Raw genomic sequence first — 15,713 nt, 5'->3', positions numbered from 1 at the left:
GAAAATGCTTATGGACTCATTAGAAGAAAAGGAGTAAGGGGTAGGCACAGTTACCCCTTTTTAGGATTTTGTCCTTACCTGCTTCTTTTGAGTATGGGGGGAAATCTGATGAGTTGCTTCCAGAGCAAGAAAAGAAAACAGAGGGAAAAGGGAGATTGCTTTCTTAAGAAATGCAAGATCCTTTCAGAATAGACATTTTTCTAGAGACCAGAAAGTTGTGGTGCTCTTTTTATCTCAACTCTCAGGGTTCAACAATTATTTAAAAGCAAAAAGCTTACATTTTCACTTCAAAATGTGTGGGTAGGTGGAATCTGTTTTAGCATACAACTGGAGTGTCCATTTTGGCTAGAACCTTAGAGGCAGATTTCAGGTTTCATTCAATATAAGAGGAATATAAACTGTTGGTAATTGTCTCCAACTCTAACTTAAATAAAAGGTCTCCTAAAGAGCAAAATGTGATAGTGAGCTATTGGAAAAAATTGTTCTATTTTTTTTTTTATAAGTCTTACTCAATTTCATGGAAAATAAACTACTTTCAAAATAAAATACAGAGCAGAAAAAGATGCTGTGGAAATTGTTGTGTGTTCAGTCTGGGCTTCTTTCACTTAATTGTAAGTCTGATATAATTATAAGAGTGATATAATTATATCACTCATGCCCTGGTCATCTTACTACTGGATTGTTGCAATGCACTCTATATGGGGCTGCCCTTGAAGACCACCCAGCTGGTTCAAAATGCAGCAGTGCGAGCAGTAACAGGTGCCTCTCAGTATGCCCATGTGTCTACATTGTTATAGGAGCAACATGTGCTACATTGGTTGCCAGTTGGCTTCTGAGTGCAATTAAGGTGCTGGCTATTACCTATAAAGCCCCGTATGGCATAGGGCCTGGATATCTGAGAGACTGCTCGTCTCCAATCGTCTCTGCCCACCCAGTATGTTCCAGCAAAGTGGGTGCACTCCAGGCCCCCTCCATTAAACATCGCCATCTTGTGAGACCTAGGAAGCATGCTTCTCTGTTGTGGCCCCCACCCTCTGGAACAGCATCCCCCCAGAGATAAGGGTAGTGCCCTCTCTTCTGAGGTTCCGGAAAGCTTTGAAAACCTGGCTTTGGTCCCAGGCCTGGGGTTGATGTTTGTTATTGGTTCAATGGCCCCTGTTTCGTTTTGTTGATTTTGTTGTTTATTAGATTGTTTTAGTCTGGGCTGTCTGTTTGGTTTAACGCTGTTAGCTGTTTTTATGTTTTTTTCTAGTTTTGTATGCCACCCAGAGTCCCCTGGAGTTGGGCAGCCCATCCATCCATCCATCCATCCATCCATCCATCCATCCATCCATCCATCCATCCATCCATCCATCCATCCATCCATCTATCTATCTATCTATCTATCTATCTATCTATCTATCTATCTATCTATCTATCTATCTATCTATCTATCTATCTATCTATCTATCTATCAATAAAGGCAGCCAACTGGCAAGTTATATGAACATCCTGTCACTATTGTACAATTACACTCCAGAGATCTTTACTTTCCCTGGCTTCATATACTTGAACTAAATCTATGCAAAGACATCGTCATGAAGCAGCTCTTCCATGGGATTCCTTCAGATCACTGATTGTAGGAAGCTGGAGTGGCTGCAGATTGAGGAGAGAGAGAGAACTGGAAAAATAAAACGAAACTATTGGCATTGCACCAATACATAACAATGAAGTTCAAAACTTGCAGCCAAAGAACTAAACTAACTGGGTAGAAATACCATGATCTTTCCTGAGGATGGGGGCTGGGGGCAGCTTTCAAAACTGAGTTAATTTGATGAGCTTACACTGTTGGAATGTTCTTCTATCTCCTGAGGTACAATATGGTTTCTTCCTCCGTTTCCCCTCTACAGCTTTGACAAGTTATTGACATTTGAGGGATTAAAGTATAAACTTTGTTTATACTTTAGCCCTTTTTTTTTTTTAAAGGCTTATGTAGGATGGCTGAAAATCAGCAAAATATTATAAGGCAGTTACTTCATTTACTGTTGCCCCAAGGCAAGATGTACAACTTTGCAAATATTAAGAGAATCGGGAAGAGGCAAAGATAAAGCTTCACCAATAAAATGCATGCAAGGCCATGAATCTATTTCCAACTATATGTGCTTAACTTGGGTTTTAGTAAGGAAGATCCTGTCCTTTCCAACATAAGAAGAGATCTTTATTTATTTTCTCTAAATAGCAGAATTTTGGATCGCTTTGTAGCAGGACAGGAAATAACTCTTGACTACGGGACTAGGATACACAGGATATTCCTTCTAATTTTAGCAATGCTAATAAGGGTATGTAGTGGATCTTTTTTTTTTTTTTAACTTGAATTTATTAGCCGCCCAGCTCTAATGGACTCTGAGCGGCATATAAAACTAGAGAAAACATAAAAACATCAAATCAAATAAAAACAATCATCAAGGATAAAGATGGTGAGAAATTACAATAACACATTTTTGTAGTATTGATCTAATTTAAATATCTAAGACTATACCACATAGAAATATTTCAAGTTGGAGAAAACGTTTCTTAGAGTTCAACTGTAAAAAAAATAAGCACAGCCTTAAAACAATACTTTGCTCCTCTATATAACATATATTCTCTTTGCCAATGAAGAGGTGAAACAAAATGCTACTCTGTGTTTTGAAATGGTTTCTGTCGTTACTGAATCCGGCTCAGTCCAACATTCAGGCTGGATTGAATCAGCAATCCTTTACCTGCCCAGGAGAACCACAAGATGGCAGGCGAAATCAAGCAATCCACAACATTAGATTCAGTGGAGATGCACTTCACATATTCAGCACAAATGAAGAAAGCTTTCACTAAGCAATAAAATAAATACCTGTTCATAATTCTTATTTTTATAAATTGATTGCCAAAACCAATGTAACATAATTTAGAGTTGGATAGTGACTGTTGTTATAAATAATGCTACTTTGAATTTATCATATAAGCATATTTCTGAAAAGAGAGAAGGAAAATTATTTTAGGTGACACAGACACCCATGTGGTAAACAGGAATAAGAAAGTCTGAATTTCACTTAAGAGGCTATTATCAAGATGAGACCAGAAAATGAAAGAATCAGGTAGTATTCACTTAAATAGCAGAAACACAGGATTTCCAGAATGCCAAAGGAGATTACACAGCATATAATGAATTACAGGAAGAGAACTACAGTAGTAAGGTATAGTAGCTAGAGCAGTGTTTCTCAACTTTGGCAACTTTAAGATACATGGACTTCAACTCCCAGAATTCCCCAGTCAGCCATGTTGGTTGGGGAATTCTGGGAGTTGAAGTCCACATATCTTAAAGTTGCCAAGGTTGAGAAACACTGAGCTAGAGTGTGGGACTCAGACTAAGAAGGCCAGAGTTTTCAATAATTTATACAAGCCTGAGTTAATACTGGACCACTTGCAGAACAATCCTTATGGATGATTATAACACTCCACTGTGAGTGGTTTGACATAGCCAAACGCCTTGCAAAGCACAGGCTGGAAAGAGGAGAGCAGTGTATGGCTTTATCTGGTGTTTCTCTGAAGATTGTGTGTGTGTGTGTGTGTGTTAGACACGCACACAGATAATATTTTGGAGTACCAGCTCTTAAGCTGATCTAAATTTACTCAATAATTTTGAACAATGGCAGAATGCCAAAGGATTTAGAATTCAGCAAATGTTCATCTTGCCTCTTCCCAATCATTCCCCCTTTGGGCCTTTCTAACATCAGGATTTCCTAATCTCAAAAGCCCGTGCAGAAGTAGGAGGAAACACTGGCACTGAATTTCATCCCCTCTAAGAATGGTGGATATCAACAAGTTCTATGACACTTTTAATGCCCTTCCTATGTTAATTTAATCATATATATGAGGATGCAAGAGAAAATACTACACATATCCTTGAGCTCTTTAGAGGAAGCATGGGGAAGCATGGGATGCTAATATAATAAATACCTTCAACATAAAACAGTTACTTTGATATGTGGTATTAAAATTGCAGAAATACAGGCATTTCCTTGAGGTTACATCCCCTTGAGCACAGCTAGAATTACTATTTGATGCTGTAAGGTTTCCATTGTAGGTGTACATACCTACAGTATATACATAGTTAAGACTGTTCTGCAAATAATAGAACAATAACAATATACATTTAAGAATCTGGTCTCTTGCACTGTGAAATCTGTTCATGAAATAGAGAGTATTTTATCCCTTTTGTAACATTAGTTTTCAACTGGATTGGGCCATTGCCTAACATTTTGGTATTCAGCAGAGCAAATACTGCTACTGTAATACAAATTATGCATCAACAAACAAAAAGACCTTGGCGCACAATGCCAAGCCTTTGAACTTGAACACGTTTGAGAACAAGAGTTACTTCTTTTCTGCTGCTTCAAGGATACAGCTCTTTTTCTATTGTTACTATTTCTGAAATGCTCAGATGTCCATACAACATCACAGGATTAAGGGCAGGTGAAGGTCATTCTAATTCTGCCATCTGACTCAAGAATTCCTGCTCCCTTTTCCAGTGAAGGCTTTTCCACATATTCCAACAGGGCAGGACAAAGAGGGCACTAAACAGGAAAGCAGCTGGGAGGTGCAGAAAACACAACACCCACCTATGAATGATTTCTGCATTTGCTACCTGAATCTCTTCAGCACTTTTCATGCATTCTCCATTATACTTTGGAGTGGGACAGATAGTGAGTAAAAACTTCTTTTTATGGAGTGTTAAGAGCTCTTCCAGGATCTTTTCTATTGGGTGGTTAAAGACAGTAAATGCTTGGGTACCCAGTGCAAAACTCCCTCTTAGCAGTGGGTAAATTCACCTTGGCTCAGTTTGGAATTATGGCTGTCACTGAAGCACACTCAAAATAAGAAAAAGAAAACAAAAATAATTATTCCATTACAGTATTTGAAACTGGCTTCTCTGTGGGTTTGTGTGTATGCATTTGTGTTTTTGCATGTTTCCTTTTTAGGAAGGTGTTTTTTCTGACAGTTCTACCCTTGGGAATTGTGGCCTGAGAGGGGGCCATCTGGCAATGTTCCCCTGATGGTTTGATAGCTTTGTTTGCACAACAAATTGCTTTTATGCCACTTGTTTGCACCAGAGTTCAAATGTGTGCATTGTGAGGTGGGTGCACCTAAGTGAGTGTAATGCAAATAATAAATATTGACTTCTCAAAGATATTTATTAATTTCAATGAGAATAATTTAGCAACATATTAATAAATCCACATGAATCTACAGTAAGTTGCACTAGAGGCAGGGTAGTCTGCTTGCTTGTTATACAGCTTATTTAGTGGATCTGACTCAGTGTGGTCAAAGGCTGCAGAGAAAAAGAGTATGGTGTACTTTATATTTTCCCCCTGAAATCCTTAATATTTGCCATTGCACAATAAACTGTCCAGATCTATTAATCATGTGTGAATATTTCAACAAGCATCATACTGTGAATTTTGGTGTAACTGTTTCTGAAGAATCATCCAGCCATTTCGATTTAAACGAAATTGCTGTTTGCTTGCACTTTAGATTTCTAGCTATGACATTTTGGGAATTTTTTTTTCCTTTTCTTCTTTAAAATTATTTTTACTGTACTTGGATAATCTTTATGGTGTGGCTTCTCTCAAGAAAAAGCTTTTCTTTAATCCTCTCCACTGCCTGATGAAACTTATCATGCCCTTTTCCAGTTTGACAGGCACCACCACAAGTCAATTAGCTTCCTGATAATGTCCTCAATTCCACCAACCCATTTCATTCAGGAAGATCCAGAAGGCACAGAGATTGTTGGTAGGAAAGATCCAGTCAATGGGAAGGCAGGCACGGGGGTGGGAGCATTGGAAGACAGCTTGAGTCACAGGAAGAGAGGGCATGACTGAGCCAGGGGGAAGTTCCTATCTTCTGAAAGCGAGGCTTCTGCATGCTAGGACTTAGTAGAAGTGGATCATTCAGTTTTGAGAAGGTGCCTTTGTATTTTCCTAATTGGTTTTCAAACTAAGGTGCCATTAGTTTGCTGCCCTACTTCTTGCTAGTATGGAAGAATGTGGAGGCCTTGTCCATGAGAGCTAGTCCTCTGAGCTGAAGAAGTTGCTCATCCAACATCATAAAATGTAAGACACAACTAATGTAGTTACCCCTTCAGTAATAAGGCACCCAAGACCCCAAATATATACAGGCCTTTGCCAACAGCACATTTCTTCTTTCTCTTACTATGGCTGCCCAGCCTCTAAAACTCTTCATCTGCAAGAGGAAGAGCTTGCAAATGTCTTCATCTGGCAACTGTCAATTTCCCTAGGCTGCCAACTTTTGGAATGTGATGTGATTTGATCTGAGAGAATGGCTCAGTAAGAAAACAACTAAACTAGAAGTATGCAGGTTTGGTAAAAAGAACACAAATCATGAAAGAAGCACATATCACTGTGTTTTAAATGTGTTGGCTGGGGTTCTAAAAATGAACCCCCAACCTGAGTCTTAGAAGCCAAGCTTGAGATCTCACTGTGCTACTCAGCTATTTCCATCTTCCATTTCTCTCTCACTGTTTCCACTCTCACATCTTCTTTGATGGCAACAAGATACTTTAAAAAGAAGGTTTTCTTTCAACATTTGTTAGATTTATTTGCTCACCTTTTTCCTTTCTTGGGGGAAGGGAGTGCTTCCAGGTTGCCTGCTGATATATCCTGTAACTCTGCCAAATATATCACAGCGTGCATCCGGTGGCTCTCTAAGTCTTAAATCAAAATGTAGCTGCTGGAGCTTTGCAGATCTGAACAGCAGTGCGCCGGGTTACTATTTTTCTTATCTCTTGTTCTGAGCATCTTGCATATACTCTTTGAACAGTTCAGATATTCAAACCAACAAACTAAGCATTTCTAGTGCTTAAAGGAGCTGTCAGACATTTCTATATCAAACTCCCAGGTGTATTTACCAGCAATCAGGAGAAAATAGTTTTGTGTTAATATCATATATTCCAGCTACAAGATACTTTCAGCTGCTATAATCTGGCTTCTAGTAGAAAAAACTGTTCATTTTTTATGTGTCAGGTTTTGTTTAGATACTTAGGCACAAACTAGCTTACAGTTGCACAAGTCCCTTTGTGCAACATCCCTGTATGTTTTCTCTCAACTCTGATTTGACTTTGTTTCAGTAAATTTGAATTCTCTGAGGGTTATTCCCTATTATACTGTGGCCACACGTCCTATTTTATGGAGAACTTCCTTTGTCTGAAAATGTGTTCTGTTGAGGCCTGATCTGGATGATTAGCTTCTCCCAGTAAGACTACAGGCCACTGACCATTTCTGAAGACAGGAAAGCGGGATGTCATTCTATATCCACACCTAGCCCAAAGGGAAGGCAAACTCCACCTGTCTTTTTCTGCTATGCATCAAAAGTTGTACTTTCTGACTTTTGCTAGCTCAAGTTCATCAACTGTCTGGTTCATCGGCTGAGCTTCATTTCATTGTAGGCAAGCACCACCATTCCAACTGGCTACTATGTACTGTGAAAAGAATGCCCCCCTCCTTTCTAGTTATTGGTTACTGTTCTCCACAGCCATTTTTTAAATAAGTTCACCAGCTGAACAGTAAAACAGACTTTTTTACAAGTTTGTTGATGGAACAGTGAAATGGAAAACTTTGTTTTACAAGTTTGTTGATGAAACATTGAAATGATACTTTTTTTTTAACAAATTCATTGATGGAACAGTAAAATGATGGACCTACAGACAAGAGTTCTATCACATTCCCCTTTTAGCCCAAGTGTGAGGGAAAATGGTAAAACTAGTAATTTCTATTCTGTTCACAGGAGTTCAGGAAAAGTAAAGGTAAAAAAGAGGGGAATCCATCAATCTGATAAATGTGCTCTGGAGAGGACATCAGACCACCATCACTGCCAAAGTGCAGGAAGGGGCTGAAATCTGGAAGAGAATTTCTAAACTGGCTTCATTTCCAGCCAGTTTACACATGGGAGACAAACAGCCAAAGGCTGTAGTGCAAAAAAACTCTGACTTAAAGATTGAGAAAGAGAGAAAAGGGGTCTCAAAGTTACTCAGCAACACTCAATGTCTGACTGAACAGATACACAGTTTACTTAGCCTCAGTCTCACACACTATGGTAAGATAAGTTTTTATTTCTAAATTTGCAGCTAGAGATAGGGATTAGCATGTACATTTTTTATGAAATATTAAGCTATGATGATGGTCCACAAAAATCTAGATGGCAGCATCTAGAATTAGTTTTCTGTATCCCTTTGCTCCATGTGGTTTTTTTTTTGCAGCCAAGAATTGTTAGCCTTATGGAATATCTTTTTTTTTAACTAATGAGTGAATGAATTTCCTTTTTTTGTTTAGCAATGCATAGAAGGTTCCCATACATAGGCTCAAAAGAGAAGCCCAAGTATTTGGAAATTTCTTCAAAGGATATTAACAATAAATATTAAAAAGTTATGAAACAAGATTTGGTCCTGACACTGGCCTCCTTGAATTGATCACTACTAACAGAGTTTAGTCACTGTGGTTACCAAGCATATAGTTTATTTTGTGGAAATTTAGGATCCCTCCACATGTACAGCTTTTGCACCACTCCTAGATCTGCCTGTGTCTATGTGATCACTCCACCTCAGCTTGGCTGGCAGAAACAATTAACACCTGACTTTGGTATAAAGAGACATATTATCTCAGAAGTCACTTACCTCAAGTTACTTACTCAAGAAGTCACTTACCTTTATCAATTGCACAGAGAATAAGAAAAAATAATTATGTATCAGAATTTAAAAATGTTGTATAGTTAAATGATTTTCTGTATACCTACCAAAGAAGTGATTGAAACAATTGCTTAATTTTCTGGTAGGTGAATACAAACTAATATGTTCAGTAACAAGGCTGAAGATAAAATGCTCCATCCTGGGTATTAGAAATGCTGTGTTGAATGAATCCAAGGGTCATTTTGTCTCCAGCAACTGCTGGTCATACTAGACAGTTGCCCATTGAGAGTTTGGAAGAAATGAACCTGCTATCATTTGGTAATAAGATGGTCTAAAAATATAAATATGATAAGGGATTCAGGTATACCATCTCTATCTTTCCAACAGGGCTCAGAAGCTATACCATAAGACTTTGCAACAGGCTTGAATGTTATAATCCTTCCTAATCGTTACATAACAGTATAGGTGCAATGAAATTTTCTGATATTGAACTTTAAACTGTGGATATTTGTCAGGGATTCTGACTGACCAGTTTGATATGCATATTCATCAACAATCGAATATTTCCTAATAGAATCAACTGTGTTCTCTTGGACTTGTTTGTAGCAGTATATAAATCTTTATCCAGTAATAGGTACTAAGTGCAATGGCATATAGCAGGATATGGGAGCTTAAACCTTCCCTTTAGCCCAAGTAGACCAGATTTTAAAACTCAGAATTACTGGTTTTAATCTACCTATTTAAGTGCCAGAAGCTATTAGCACTTAATTAAAAATTCCCAATGGGATTTGTCAGTCATATAAAGGATTATATCTAGTAATAGTGTAATATTTTAACACCACAAATAATAATGAAGTGAATTGAGAAGGTAGTAGCTATCTGAGGAATGAAGTGATTTGTGAATATAAAAGCTATCACAATGAAAAATAAAGATAGTAAAAATAAAAAATAGAGTGTAACTAGTGGATTGATAAAGTTTTTAATTCCATATAACAATATGAGCCAATTTGGTCTAGTGGTTAAGGCACCACGCTAGAAAGCAGAGACTGAGTTCTAGGCCTCCCTTAGGCATGAATGCCAGCTGGGTGATTTTGGGCCAGTCACTCTCTCTTAGTCCAGCTCACCTCACAGGGTTATTGTTGTGGGGAAAATAGGAGGAGGAAGGAGTATTAGGTATGTTCATTGCCTTGAGTTATTTATACAAATAAGAAAGGTGGGATAATTTTTTTTTTAAATATACGTAAATAGTTACAATGGATATATTCTACCACATTATTTTCAGGTGTATATCTATAAATTGCCTTAAAGGACAATTTTACAATTGAAATAGACAAGTTTACATTTGAAAACAAACTGAAGAACCCCTATTTTTCCACCCCTTTCCTTGAAAGATTCAGATGGCAATGCAGTTTGTTCACATACCAGCGTGTATCTACTGGGGACAGTGTGCTAACAGAAAGCTTGTGGAATGGATTCCCTCTCTAATTCATTGAGCTCTCACAAATACTCTCTGGAGAGCTGGAAAATTCTCAAAAATAAATTAAGGCTATATTCAAAGAAGTGAAGGAGAAAGGAAGGGGGCGAATCCTGTTGTGCAAGTAGAACTCTACCACCCTGATTTTGGATGTAGCCTCTTGATTGTATGGTTTTAGAGTAAGAGGATAAGTATTTACATATCAAGAAGTGAACCACTTTGATGGTTGAGGTTAGCCCTTCTCTAGAGCATCCAAAGCTTCATCTTCATTTCAAGAGAAGAATTTCTTTTGAAGATACAGTAGTTTGACTCTCATCCCTACATTGTTATGGTCAATTTCTGTTAGATTCTTTTGAAATCCTCATTAAAATATGTATTTTCAAAAGGCAATGGTACCATGATATTCAGAAGACATTGTTTAATTATGCAAGTTCATTATATTATATTTACATGTTTACCCTTGTGTATTCAGAGTCATGGAGCTCTGGAGGGCAGAGAAAGGATATTAGTTCTTTGGTTAAAAAAAAATTATCCCATGACTATGCTACAGATAGGCCATATGGTGTTTTTAGGCATTTGTGTGCATCTGGGTCCTATGTAGGCTTCTTCAGAAATTAAAGATCATAATAGTAAGTATTCTAGATTATTTTCAGAAAAAATAAGGAAGGAAGGAATTATTCATTGTTTTTTGTTACAGTGGTTCAGTGATTTGAATTTCTTTGTTGAAGCAATTAACTGAATAGTAAGAGGTATATGGAAGAAATGTCCCAAAATAACCAATAACATTAAAAGATTACTAACAAATATCAAATAAATGATATCTGCTTGTTTTTTTAAAAAAAAATCTATAGGACTGCATGCTGCCTCTTCAATAATCCTGGGCATTCAATCATCCTAGACTTTGGAATTATCATTAAGTAAAAAAGTAACCAATTTGCTCCCCTTTCTTATTAAATAAAACTTATTTTTCAGATGATGAATCCTCTGAAGTTTCTGATTTGACATTTAAGTTTTGGAGCCAAATGACTGAGTGGAAGCTAATAGAACCTGCCTTAATGACAGATTGTATGTTAACTTCCTAGCCTCTCTCCCTCTGTCATTGTCAGCCTTTACTATTTTATTATTATTTTTTTTTGCCATGCTGAAGGTTTATATAGCTTCTCAGAAATATTTTATACTAAGGAGTCTTGAGAATAGATGAGAACTTTCAAGTCAGTCTTCTAAAAAATTAAGGCCATTTGCATGTTCTTTTTATAGGATATTTCATTTTTTCCCATTGGCTCAAGCACTTGGATGAAGGACTCCCATGTTTTCTCTGAAAGCTGACCATTAAATTGCTACTCATATCTGATTATTCCATCTTCCCTCCCTGATATCTCTTAATTCCTATGATGTCAATTACATAGGTTGATGACCATGGTAAATCGGGTGCCATCAGCTTTCTGAGCCTGGGCATATTTAAAATATTGAGAGCTGGTTTGGATCTCTCACAATATGGCTGTCAGAAAAGCTTGCTCTTTCATAAAATCAATGGCACAGAAGAGGTAGTCCAAAGATAGTCCAGAGAGCAAACTAGTAAGAATGCTTTTTGCCTCCCCATCAGTTCCCCAGAATGCTCCTTTCCACTCTCCAGTTTTTCTTTCTATTATTTTTGTGCAGAGGGAAACATTTCTAAATCATTTTTTTTCCTAAGGAGGCCTCCATAGACTATATTTTGCACAGAGGTACATTTGAAACTCCTCCTCCTCCTCCTCCTCCTCCTCCTCCTCCTCCTCCTCCTCCTCCTCCTCTATTATTTATCTCATTATCAATTATTTTAAAAATCATACAGAAAGCCTCATGAAAAGTACCAAGAAAAGTGTTTACAAGCATAGTCATGCTCCTGAGCATCGCCCACAAGACTCTGTTTACAAGCAAATGGGTTAGCAATGTTTCTAGGCAAATGGGTGTGCAGGTACAGTGATATGCAAATGCACAATTTCCAGTTGTGAAGGGGAAGGAGACAGGAAAATGATTAGGAAAAGGGAGGGTGAATGTTTTGAATGAGGATTTACTGTACAATTCATGGAAATTTATTAAGGAAGGAGTCTAGGCATCATCACCCTACATTTGTAATTTTCCCATCTTTTCCCAGAGCTTCATCCATCTTTTTTTTTACCACACAAAACCCGTCAGGATTTGGGAAAAGGGAATATTTTGACTAGCAATAGGGAAAGTCATCCACCTGAAGCACTCAAATATTCTCTCTGGGCCAATTTTTCCTCTTTTTTAAATGAAGTGTTTCCTAATTAACATAAAATAATCTAGTTGTTTTATACAATAAAACCAACTTAAAACAATAGAAAGCCAACATTAAAAGCAACATTTGTATCCAGCAGAAAAGTATATAAACAGCAGAAAAATACAGTGTACACTGTTGTGATGTCTCTTATGGAATGTGGATGGTGTGAAGAAATTTAACATTCCTTGGAACTGAAGTTTTTTTTTTTTTAATCCGCTTTCAATCGTGACCAATTCTACGGAGGCTACCTGGACGAGTCCCTGCAGTTTTCCTGGCAAGGTTTTTTCAGAAGTGGTTTGCCATTGCCTCCTTCCTAGGGCAATTGCAGGAAATCGAGTCTCTTCTTTTGCGTTGCGTCCAGCAACCGGCAACCAATTCCCGTTTTCCTGTGCAAGGCGCTGCCAGCGTTTTTTCCCCCCACCGGGCTGAGAGTACCTATTTATCTACTCACTTATGCTTTTGAGCTGCTAGGTGGGCAGGAGCTGAGGGCGCAAGATGGGAGCTCACCCCGCTGTGCAGAGCTTGGGCTCGAACCGCTGAAGTGTCGACCATTTCTGGCCGGCAACTTCCAGCATCATTAAGCTGCTTTGAAACTGAAGTATTAAGATACAAACCAAATTAAATTATATTGTTTTATCTTAAATTATATTATTTCATATAAACAATTGTTTATATTGTTTCAGCAATATCTATACACCATATTTTGTTGTGTTAGAGTGGCAGTTCAATAGTTTAAAACGCAAACATATGAAACCTAATGCTTTAGATGACTATCCTTAAGAAACCTGCCTCAGATGCCAATACCTATTTAAGAGACTCATTCAGGCATTTGTTTAAACAGAAATGCAGGCAGAAAGGAAAGATTGCTCTCAAGCCCACAAGCCATATCTCTGACCTTCATGCTTTCAAGTATCTCATTTGCACAGAGATTAGGTCTGTATCTCCAAATGGAAACGAATATCTCACACTCAAAGCATTTAGCTGCATATTCATGGGATGCTGAAGTATTTACAAACTAGGAGTAGGGCCAGTGGGTGTGGCCTCAGGCCATATCTCCACCACCATTGGCACCTGAGAACAAGATGTTATTTGTTGTTCAAACAAAATGATATGCAACCCAATCCCAAATGGCTCTGAGCCATGTACAGTATGTGTGTGTGCGTGCACACACATACTCACACATACCCACAAACATAGAGATTAAAAGTCAGCAGCACGGGCAACTTAAAATTCTAAAAGATCTGCCCTAAGTTGGCATAAATGAGCTAGTCTCAAGTCCAACAGCAATTTGTTCTGTAATATAGGCCTCACCATAATAAAAACATAAATATACAGTAATTGTCAGTGTTAAATGTATTTAGGATGGGATCTGCAAAAGGCACCCTATTAAAGATGTAAAAAGGCAAGACAGAGTGAGAGAATTTGGGCTTAAGCCTTGAAGGTGATACGTCCCTTGGTTACTTCCATGGCTGAAACAACAACAATAGGAAGGAGTGTCAGAGCTGTACTGGAGCCAAGGAGAGTGGTGTTCAGTAGGATTTAGGACTGATTTTGAGATCTTCCATGGAGAAGGCACCCACCCCTTCCTAGGTGGCAATAATGATCAGCTTGAGGGGCTTGAGTAGGCTGCCAAATTGGAGAGTTTATGACCTGACTGTTTACATGGGTCAGCCACAGAGGTGCTTGAGAGGTGGCCCATTAGAGAAAGACAAGGATGGGGAATTCAGGTTGCTGGGAATTAAGGGGGGGGAGGGGGGAATGTGGTTTCCTGGGGACATCCTGTGACACCATGATCCTGAATGTGTCTGCTGGCGCTATTATGCTGTTTCTTGTGTATATGTGTGTATATTTGTTTCGTTATATATTGATTGGGACAGCTCCTCAGGAAAAAGCCAAGGGAGCATGGGCAGCCTTACCTGTGGTGAAAATGTGGGCTGGGGGAGGTGGGGAGGTGCGCAAGACCAGTGGAACAGTTCTATTTACATATTCACCTCCACATTGAATAGGAGGTCTAGAATGTGTTGGACCTGTTGGAAAGTGGGATGTGTTGTGTGGGGTATGGGTAATGGCTGGTTTGAAGAATGACTGAATGGTTAGACAGACTCCATGTTCAGGTTGAGGGAGGGGTGACTGGGTTATAGTGTAGGAATTGGGATGATTTTAGTACTTATGTTGGATGAACATGTGCGTGTGCGTGTGTGTGTGTGTGCGCATGTGGGAAGAAGGCAGTTGCTCTATATCAGTGGTGTCAGGCCAGAGGTGAGGTGGCAGAAAGTACTGGGTTGGCCATTCCAAGGGAAGGGTGATCTGTAATTTGGTTGCAGCCTCCTTCTCCAACCTGCTTAAAGCCTTACCCTGGGGATCTGGTGATTGGATTGTCAGAGCACCTGGCCCCAAGGTATTGCTGGTAAACACCAGATCTGACTGTAAGGAAGCTGTGTCCATTCACTCTCTGGTGATGGACAAATAGGTGGATCTGGCATGCATTACCAAAACCTGACTGAACAAGGACAGGAATATTGCTCTTTGGAAATCTGTCTAGCTAGCTTTCAGTCCTATATCAATCTCAATGCCATGGTCAGGGAGGTGGGGTGGCGCTGATTTATTGTGAGATCTTGTCTGTGACCAGGATCACTGTTTCCAAGGGGTGGAGTATGACTGCTTTTGTGTTAGGCTGGGCCATAGGGACAAGCTAGGGGTATGTTTGGTGTATTGGCAGCCCTGCAACCATCTAGATCCCTCCCTAGGTTCCTGGATTTGGTCACCAGGTTGATGGTTGAGTCCCCCCACTTGTTGATGTTGAAAGATTTCCACCTCCATGTGGAGGGTTCTGGGAGAGCCCAGATCTCCATGGCAACCATGTTCTTGTTCCAGGTCATCTTGGACCTGATACACATAGGTCTCCATGTATAAAACCTCATTTTCACTTCAGAGCAATTATGTTATGATCTGGATATAGAGGATATTGCCATCATCTTTTTGTCTTGGGAAGATAATTTCCTGGTTCATCTGCAATTGTTGGCTGCCTGTAGTTTTTGAATAGTGATAGCAGTGTGTGATTTGCCTGTGGTTGCTAAACTCCAGCCTCCATCAATCCTAGCCAGCATAACCAAAGCTATGGGTTGATAGAAGTTGCAGTTCAACATATGAAGGGGCACACTTCCTCTTTTTTTTTGTTTAAAGGAACATGTTGATCCTTAATGGACTTGAGAACTGGAATTATTTTTCAATGCTCATATAGAAAA

General features: G+C 38.8%; 1 long non-coding RNA gene across 2 annotated transcripts in view; it reads left to right on the top strand.

Annotated features, from left to right (window-relative positions):
* The first annotated feature begins 4,265 nt into the window (after window positions 1-4,265).
* Window positions 4,266-15,713, top strand: part of LOC148213575 (uncharacterized) — a 36,901-nt gene continuing 25,453 nt past the window's right edge. For both annotated transcript variants that reach the window (XR_015794415.1, XR_015794414.1), the window contains exon 1: window positions 4,266-4,718. This is a non-coding gene — a long non-coding RNA (uncharacterized LOC148213575). The remainder of the gene's footprint in view (window positions 4,719-15,713) is intronic.

This window comes from Python bivittatus, unplaced genomic scaffold, assembly GCF_059951505.1.
Source record: "Python bivittatus isolate LINGU-HERP-01145 unplaced genomic scaffold, Pbiv_v1 ctg000980_np1212, whole genome shotgun sequence".
In the NCBI taxonomy this organism is placed as follows: domain Eukaryota; kingdom Metazoa; phylum Chordata; class Lepidosauria; order Squamata; family Pythonidae; genus Python; species Python bivittatus.
Note: the sequence above shows the minus strand (reverse complement) of the source record. Positions and strands in the feature narration are given on the sequence as shown.